This window comes from Triticum dicoccoides, chromosome 4B, assembly GCF_002162155.2.
Source record: "Triticum dicoccoides isolate Atlit2015 ecotype Zavitan chromosome 4B, WEW_v2.0, whole genome shotgun sequence".
Lineage (NCBI taxonomy): Eukaryota > Viridiplantae > Streptophyta > Magnoliopsida > Poales > Poaceae > Triticum > Triticum dicoccoides.
Window position 1 is genome coordinate 432462845 of NC_041387.1, and position 9072 is coordinate 432471916.

Here is a 9072-nt window from a genome sequence, read left to right on the forward strand (position 1 = left end):
CTATTTACTTGTGAGTAGTTTTTCATCTAGTTTGCCAAAATTCAACATTTTCAGAGTTCATTTTGTAGTGATTTTCAATTTCATGGTCATTTTGTAAACGATTGAAAAATAGCAAATATAATTTTTTTTTCTTTTCTGCTTTATTTTTTCTTCTATTTATTTCTGAATAGTTTTTTCTTTTCTGCTATATTTATTTTCTTCTATTTATTTCTGAGTAGTTTTTTTATTTTGTTTTTTTCTTTTCAGCTATAATTTTTCTTCTTTTCTGCTATTTTTTCTTTTCTCCAAAACTTGATGGTCAAAGTCTGGAGTTATAACTTAAAAAAAAGAAATGTCGACGTGCAATTAGTTTTTGCCATAACAGAAGAAGTCTGGAGTTGTAATAAGTTATTAAAAATAAAAAAGAGGTGCAATGCTCGTTAATTTGCTTCAAGCCATTCGGAATAGTGTAAACTGCACTGCGCATAGCTCCTTGCAGTCTGCCGTATTCCTGAAGGCTTGAAGTTAAGCAACGTGAGCATTGAGCCTCTTTTTCATTGTCTCTGCACTCAGGGCTTATAAACCGCTCCTAGTCCCTCTCACTTCGCGAGGTGGGACTAAAAAACAGCTTGCCATAACCTCATAAACCTGAATACTTCGAAAGAGATTGTCCAGTTTGTAAACGAAGTGCATTCAGTTTTTGCCGTAACCCTCTCTACTTTTTTGAACATGATATGTGGGTGAAATGATGATACCATGCTAAGTTTTAACTTTTTCAGAGTTCATTTGTAGTGCTTTTCAATTTCCAGGTCATTTAGTTCTCAAAACAAATCATTAAATGCATGAAAAATAGCAAATGAAGGCATAAACGGTTGAAAGTTGATGGCATCACTTTGAATGGTGCATACTGAACGCAAAAAATATAAGAGCATTTAGATCATGATCTTATATTTCTTTACAGTCTAAATTGTCAATATGATCTTATAACATCAAAAATACTTTGATCATCAATGATCTTTGTGTGTACAATCTGAATTGTCAATATGAGTCATCAACGATTTATAAACCGATGAAGACTCATATTGCGGCCACAAATTCTACACATAGAGTTCAATGAAGACCAAGTGCTTGTGATAGTTTGAGAAATAACATATTTAAGGTGGTAAAAGGCTTGTTAGGGGAGCGAGGTGGGACTAAAAACAGCTTGCCATGACCTCATTAGTACCGGTTCGTGGTACGAACCGGCACTAAATGGTGATGGTGGAGCCATAGACTGACCGCAGGCTGACACAACCTCCTTAGTACCGGTTCGTGGCATGAACCGGTACTAAAGGTTCGCCACGAACCGGTGCTATTGATCGCCGCCACGAACCGGCACTAGTGTACACATTAGTGCCGGCTGAAATTCCAACCGGCACTATTGTGCTTCACATTTGACCCTTTTTCTACTAGTGTGTGCTTGGCTTGACAACCTTGTTTTGTAATTTTTGTATTTCTTATAGTTCGTTTTTTTAGTTTTTTCTTTTGGCTTATCTCAAGCCTTTGTACTGTTGGACCTTTATTTTTATAATATAAAAAAATTGCAGTGGGGTTTTGCCCTACTATGTACAGTCAAAAAAAGAAGGTTATTGCATACTTTTTTAACACAAGTTACTACGTACTTACCAATGCCTTTGGCACATGGAAAAAGCTTACCGTCATCCGGCGGATCGTAGTGGCCGCGTGCCCCACCTCCGCTGCATGACACGCGTCCAAATGAAGGCTTGCATGTCGTCCTTTATCGAACACGCTTTGAAACAGAGGCTATGTTTGAGAAACAAATGCGGTGTTGCAATTATCTACGACGGGTCTAGTTTTGCAACAAAACTTCTATTGCAGAAATTTTCTGCAACAAGACCTCGGTTGCAGAAAAAGTTGCAACAAAACCGTAGTTGCAATTTTTTTTTCAACAAAACAGTTGTTGCAAAAAAATTCTGCGACAAGACCTATGTTACAGAAATAATTCTGCAACAAGACATGTGTTGCAGTTTTGTAGGCGCGCTCGGCTTGCTTAACGCGGCAAATCCAATGGCTCGCGAGCCGGCTGATCTTTTAAAGATATCAGTCGGCGGACGCGTAGCACGCCCCCACCTAGGAATTCATGTATTTTGCAACTGAAAGTGCCGAGTTAAATATTGCCAATTAGGAGCCGTCTAAGTTACATGATGTTGATGCTTTGTCCGCTCTGTTACATGATGTTGTACAAGAGAGAGGCCTTATGGCCCTCAAAATATGTAGGAGGGCACCAGAAATATCACACTTGTTGTTTGCGGATGATTCCCTTTTATTCTCCCGTGCAACCACGGATCAAGCGGCGATTGTCAAGGATGTTCTGAACACTTACGCTTCAACGCCGGGTCAACTTATTAATCCTTCAAAGTGCTCTGTCTTGTTTGCAGACAGTTGTCCTAATCCAGTGGTTGATGAGGTGAAACATATTTTAGGCGTCACGCAGCAAGAATTTGAACCTAAGTATCTAGGGCTCCCTGTTCCAGATGGTCGAATGCATAAGGGCCGCTTTAAGTCCCTGCAATCCAGATTAAGTAAGAAGCTAGTGGACTGGAGCGAAAGGTATTCTTCGCAAGCTAGTAAGGAGGTGCTGATCAAGTCCGTCGCACAAGCCATCCCAGTCTATGTAATGAGTATCTTTAAACTACCATTCTCTGTTTGTGATGACTTGACAAAGATGATGAGGCAATATTGGTGGGGTGTGGAAAATGGTAGGAGGAAGATGGCATGGGTTGCATGGGACAAATTAACTCTGCCCAAGTCTAAAGGAGGGCTTGGTTTCCATGACATGCGAGCGTATAATAAGGCACAGCTTGCTAAACAAGCTTGGCGTCTCTTGATGACACTAGAGTCGTTGTGTGCAAGGCTTCTTCGGGCCAAATATTATCTTGCTGGTCTTTTAGTGGACACGGTTTTCCCAAGCAATTACTCCGCAGTATGGAAAGGAATTGAGTATGGCCTCGAGCTGGTAAAGGAAGGAATGTTATGGCATGTCGGCAATGGTGGAAACATTCGTGTTTGGAGGGACCCTTGGATTCCAAGAGGTCCACCATACACGCCCATTCTGCCAAAGCGGAACTGTCGGCTCAACAGAGTTAAGGATTTTCTAGATGATCATGGTAACTGGAAGCTGGAACTTCTACAATGATACTTCTGTCAAGCGGATGTCGATTTGATCCTGATGATCAAGACGTCTTCACGACAGCATGAGGATTTTTTTATCATGGCTATGGGAAAAATCTGGTAATCTAACTGTAAAAAGTGCTTACCATGTTGCCATGTTCAAACACAGCGAACAATTTTGTCCAGGATCATCGAGTTCGTCACCATCTGGTGACAGAACACTTTGGAAACTCGTTTGGAATGCTACAGTGCCACCAAAGATGAAAAACTTTGCTTGGTAGGTGTCTTCAGGTGCTCTCCCCACGAATGCAGAAAAAAGAAGAAGGCATCTGGGTTCAAATGGGTACTAGGGTGTGTGATCAGGAGCAGGAATCTTCTTTTCATGCGTTGGTAGTATGTCCTAATGCCTCCAGCATATGGGATACAATGCAACGCCACTGGCCTTTGCCAAACCGATCGGAAATTAAGCATACTGGCGACGAGTGGCTCCTCCATTTTCTCGCATACTCACAAGAGCACATCAGAAGCAGAATCATCATGGTGTTTTGGAGAACATGGCACCTACGTAATGAACTTACACATGGTAACTCAACCCCACCACTAGAAGTGTCATGTTCGTTCCTTCTCACCTACTACAACACATTCAACCAGATTTCCTTGGGAATTGATGAAATTATTAAGGGTAAATCTCCGATGCACGCTGAGATACAGGCTGAAGCACCGAAGCGACAGGTAACTGTCCTACGGGAACCCTGGCCAAATCCGCAGCCTGGCGTTGTGGCATTGTCAGTGGATGGATCTTATAATGCTAAGGATGGCTCGGCGGGTTCAGGTATGATCTTAAGAGATAACAAAGGAGGTGTGATATTTGCTGCCTACCGCAAGTTATTCCACTGCAATGAAGCCCTAGAAGCTGAACTACAGGCATTTCGGGAAGGGCTAATATTGGCGATCGAGCATTCGAGCACCACGATTATGGTATAGTCAGATTGTGCTACTGCTCTCAAAGCACTCTCTGATTATTCTTTGGATAGATCAGCTTACGGCCACTTGATTCAGGAGATTAAGTTTTATCTGAATGATAGGGTTTTTATTCCTGTAAAAATTACTCGAGATCAGAATAGGGTTGCAGACTGTTTAGCAAATTTTGGACGGCGTGGGGATAGCACAGCATGTTGGCTAGGGCACCCACCGCCGTGTATCAGTGCTTTAGTTGCTGAGGATTGTAACTCTATCACATAGGAATAAAGCCCTATGATTCTTCGCAAAAAAAAAAGGAGCCGTCTAAGTTCTGCCGCAAAAAATGGGAGCCATCTAAGTTTATCCGTTCAAGATGTATTGTACTCTAATTAAGCGAGATTTGTTTGTGTATGTCGAGATTTCTTTTCTTGAGCAAGCTTTTTTTTCTGTTCTATTCTCTTTGACAGAAAATTCCATACTTGATCATGAAACGTTGATTCACTGTTGCAAAGCACCATGCGTGTTATTTACTCACGAAGTTCTACTTTTAGCTTGCTACACTCAAACGTGTTTGTTTCAAAAAAAAATTGCTGGTTTGTCTACATTTAGTATTCACTCGGATGCTTGTGAGCTCAGGAGCAAAATGAATATCTGAAAAAGATATTCATATTTTCTACACATGAGGTGACCCCACCCACATACCATCCTGAATAATGTATTTTGGTATTATGTGCAACGCATGGGCATCTTGCTAGTCAATTACCAAAATCACACATGGGGCACCATGCTCTTTCACACATGAAAAAGGCTGGTAAGCAGTGTGGACCACGGGGCTAACGGGAATACAGACGTTGGATCGTGTAGGATCGCACGGCAGCCAAGCGTCTACCAAATTGCAGACTGCCAGTGCAAATCAGGTCACCATTCCCACAAAAGAAGCAATATGGTTAAAGTATTGAAGACCTGAAGGACATGATCTAGGCAAATGTGTTTGACTAAACATTCATAGTACATCAGAGTTATGAATCACAAGAATCTGATGAGCAACTCCTGTCTACTCAAGCAGCGATGTTATGCATTTCTTAGTACTTCGCTCTGGATGCAAGCACTTTTTTGACGAGGATTGTTGGCAGACAACTTACTTGAATATTACATGGTTGACTGTAACTCCGTAGCACGGGAATTTTCTACTCTATTTTACACATGCAAGTATTAGGAAGATAGTAGACAACCGACCATCATCTGAATATAGCCAGCACCTCATTACTGTTCCTTCTCGAGGGCATTATTGGTACAATAGGATGCATGGATTACATTTCTATAATGCAAAGCTTAATCCACAAAAGGCCACAAGCATTACAAAAATCCTTGTTGAAAGTGGTTCATTCCTGTTCCTCTGTCGACCTAGGTGGATTGATCTTCCATAGTATGATTTACTGTACACCATCTGGTAAATAAACGGAAATATATGTAAATACCTATGCCACGGGAACAATAAGAGGGGGCAGAGTATACAAAGAATGTTAGTTGTATGGACCATGGATATCAAAGAGAAATATTGATGTACAAAAGGCTTAAGTGCATGAAAGACATTGTGCTCACCAAATTACTGGCAGTGCACAGAAATGAAACTGCCAATTTACATGTCTAACTATTCACAGTGTCACTTCATTTAGCCTCTTTATAGCAGAGATTAACTATGTAGTGTATGCTTTCTAAAAGAATATATTTAGTGGAAGCAACCTAACACTATATACCCAACTTTTAGAGAATAAACACAAGGATGCACTGTAGCATACTACTAACCTATGAACATCAACACATGACAGTGTCCAAGCTTCTCAGGATAATAATCCACAGCTAAATATTCACATTTTGGAATAAATGAAAGTAAAGGTTGTCACTTGTTCACAAAATAGACTTGGACATTGTCATGTGGTACTGTGAGCAGTGGTACATTGAGCAGAACAGTGTACAGCTGTATATTGAATCTTGTGCTTCCACTACTAACTTCAAAAAATGTTAGTTACAAAGTTTTCTTGCGGGCTACAATTGTTCACTGCAACCACATCACTTTTACCATCATACCATTCTTCTATCATGAGTATGCTACCATGAGTTTTCTCTGAGCATCGATTGATTAGTTGTGCACTGGGCACATAATAATACTTGTCCTCGTATGAGTATGCTACTATTGATTTTCCTATGACCAGTGATTCTCCAAAAAAAAATCATATTTAAGGATGTCATTCATCTACTCGTAAAGCAAACCATAGTGAGAAGTAGAGAAACTGAGAGAAGAAAGTACAATACTTACCGAGGAGGTTACCCCGAATAGACCAAGGCAGATGCGAGCTAGTGGAAGCTGATGGCTAGGTGGCTCGGGAATGTGGAGCAAGGGCCAAAAGCAAGCACACTGGGACATCCTTGGACTAGCTATTTTTTTTAACGGACATGGAAATTTCTCATTGTTTAGAAGCAATGGTAGCAAATAGAATTGAAGCGAAGGAGCAAGCAACCATCTATAGACTTGCATTTGCTATGTAACATATAGCATATCATGCAGCATGTACTTGTAACAACTGAACATAATCTCATGGTCTCCGAACTATGCAGCTAACTATCAAATAGTAGACTTGGAATCACGGAATGAGAATTGGAAGAAACAGAACATGTTACCACCAGTATTGATCATCTATATTGCACATTTGTGTCTCAATCCACTCACTTCTACTATGGATTCCTGTGGTACAGCCAGATTTTCTAGGACAAAATAAATCATTGTACAAGGCCAGATAGTTTAGATCTCTCAATACAGGTTGTTGTACCTAATTGTATTGAAAGAGTCATACTGGGAGCAGGACAGCTCCTCAAGTTTAGATAATTCCTAAGAGGCGCTGATCGTGCTTGTGACTTGGGTAAAATTTTAGTGCATGAAATACAAGAATCGCTAAGCATGCTAACAAAAGAAGGATTTTGTTTGCCGACTTACCAAATATACTGAAGAAAGAACTTTCGAATGGGTTACAAGTTGATATCAACAATTCTGTCAAAAAGATGATGCTCCTCAAAATTAACTGGAAAAAAAATCCAAGAATTTTGTAAGGCTTCTTATCTTATGTTTTGTAAACACATCCAATAAACCTTACCCACTACTAGTATATTTTACCTTTTGCAAACTGAATTTCGAGAGCCATGCCTGCCTAAATCACAATAAGGAAAGCGTCCTTTATCTCAGCTGCCTGCAGATCACCGAACCCACCATCATCAAACTCGGTTCCATGACTGTTCATGTATCGGAAATATTCAACCCCTTCCTTTCTTCCAAATCCAACAAGGACAACCGAGTGCCAAACCTGCACTGAGTCCTTTGTATACATATCTGGAGTCCCTGCTATAGCAATGTACATTTCACCGCTTCCTTTCAACTTAAAGAACTTCTTTGTGATTGGCATTTTAATCTTCAGTGGATGCCTTTTTAGTATATAGCCTGCCAAGTCACTGAATGACTGGTTTTTTAAGTGACGAACTTCTCGGGCTTTAAAGCACTCACCTCCCTATAAAAGAAAAAGACAAGGTAAAAACAGAATTAAAGCGAAATAGCGTTCTAATAATGATCACAAATTCACAACCATCCTCAAGCTATGGATCATAGTACCAAACTCTACCAAGTCTGTAGCGCATGCCTTCGTTAGCTCTTGCAGCATGTTTGTGTTGTACTGTTGTGCGTCTCTCTCCATTATACCCCCCCGTACATCTATATACATCCTTAAGTAGCAAGTTTGGCATATTTCTTTCTTCCAAGCGCTAATTATTTTCTATTCAATTGGCCGCTATTTCCCCTATTTTTGCCGCATATCGTTCTGCCCTTAAGGATCCTAACTAGTATAATGCAATGCTAGAGGAGTCTAATGCTTTGATGAAGAATGACAGTTGGTCTTTGGTTGACTGTCCTGCAGGTGCCAATGTCATCCTCAAGTTGTGGATCGTAGAACCTAACTTTACCGAGTCTATACCCCACGCCTCCTTACCTCGTGCGGCATGTTGTACCGTTTTACATCTCTCTCCCTCACGTGAACTTCTATGTATATAATACATGTTTAATCAATTGAACAAACAAGAGTTGCACAAAATGTATAAAGTTACTAACCGTGGGATTATCTTTGAGGTTCACCCCCTTTTCCAACAAGATTTCCATAAGTGTCTTTGCTCTATGATCATCATGGTCCGAGACATTATGGTCCTCATACTCAACGCCAACTTCTTCTTTATATTCCATCAACAGATCATCAAGGAACAATTCTTGATTAAAGTCTTCATTCATCTCAGCTTTAGAAGTTTTAATTTCAGCCTCTACAAGTGTCAGCAGTGCTGTTGGCACACATATACCTACATAATTAGAAAATGCTAATGTCATTTGTAGCTAGCATTAAACAAGTAAGGTACTTCCTCCGTCCCATAATATAAGAACGTTTTTGACACAAAGAGGTGTGCAAAAAATATAAGTTTTTTTTAATTTAGTTTGTACTCCCTCCGTCCCATAATATAAGAACGTTTTTGACACTGGTGTAGTGTCAAAAACGTTCTTATATTATGGGACGGAGGGAGTACAAACTAAATTAAAAAAAACTTATATTTTTTGCACACCTCTTTCTCCTTGATCCTTCACATCTGGAAGTACTGAGATCCCATTGACCCTCTTCTTCTCCAAAGTGTAAAGGAAATCACATGGCTTCTAAAAGTCCAGAAAAAGAACAAGATTATTGGCCAGTAGAACAAGAGGACCTTAACCCAACTTTCAGCTTTTCATTGAAAAACGGAAGAAATAAACAGTATTACAGCAGTCATAAGGCCCAAAATATGTTCTTAGCACATTAAAGCATACATCATGACTGACAGAACCAGCTTCAGGTCTTCCTTAAGGTCAGAAGATGACCCCGTCAACTCCCAACTCTTCATATC

The 9072-nt window shown here is 40.1% G+C and overlaps 1 long non-coding RNA gene across 2 annotated transcripts in view; it reads right to left on the minus strand.

Moving 5' to 3' along the window:
- Window positions 1–5163: 5163 nt before the first annotated feature.
- Window positions 5164–9072, minus strand: part of LOC119290704 — a 6883-nt gene continuing 2974 nt past the window's right edge. The window contains exons 3-8 of one of the 2 annotated variants that reach the window (XR_005141986.1): window positions 8758–8845; window positions 8261–8499; window positions 7280–7667; window positions 7103–7187; window positions 6428–6546; window positions 5164–5557 (exon numbers count right to left, since the gene is read on the minus strand). This is a non-coding gene — a long non-coding RNA (uncharacterized LOC119290704). Of the gene's footprint in view, window positions 5558–6427; window positions 7188–7279; window positions 7668–8260; window positions 8500–8757; window positions 8846–9072 lie in introns of both variants that reach the window. The other variant, XR_005141985.1, reaches the window with a different exon arrangement.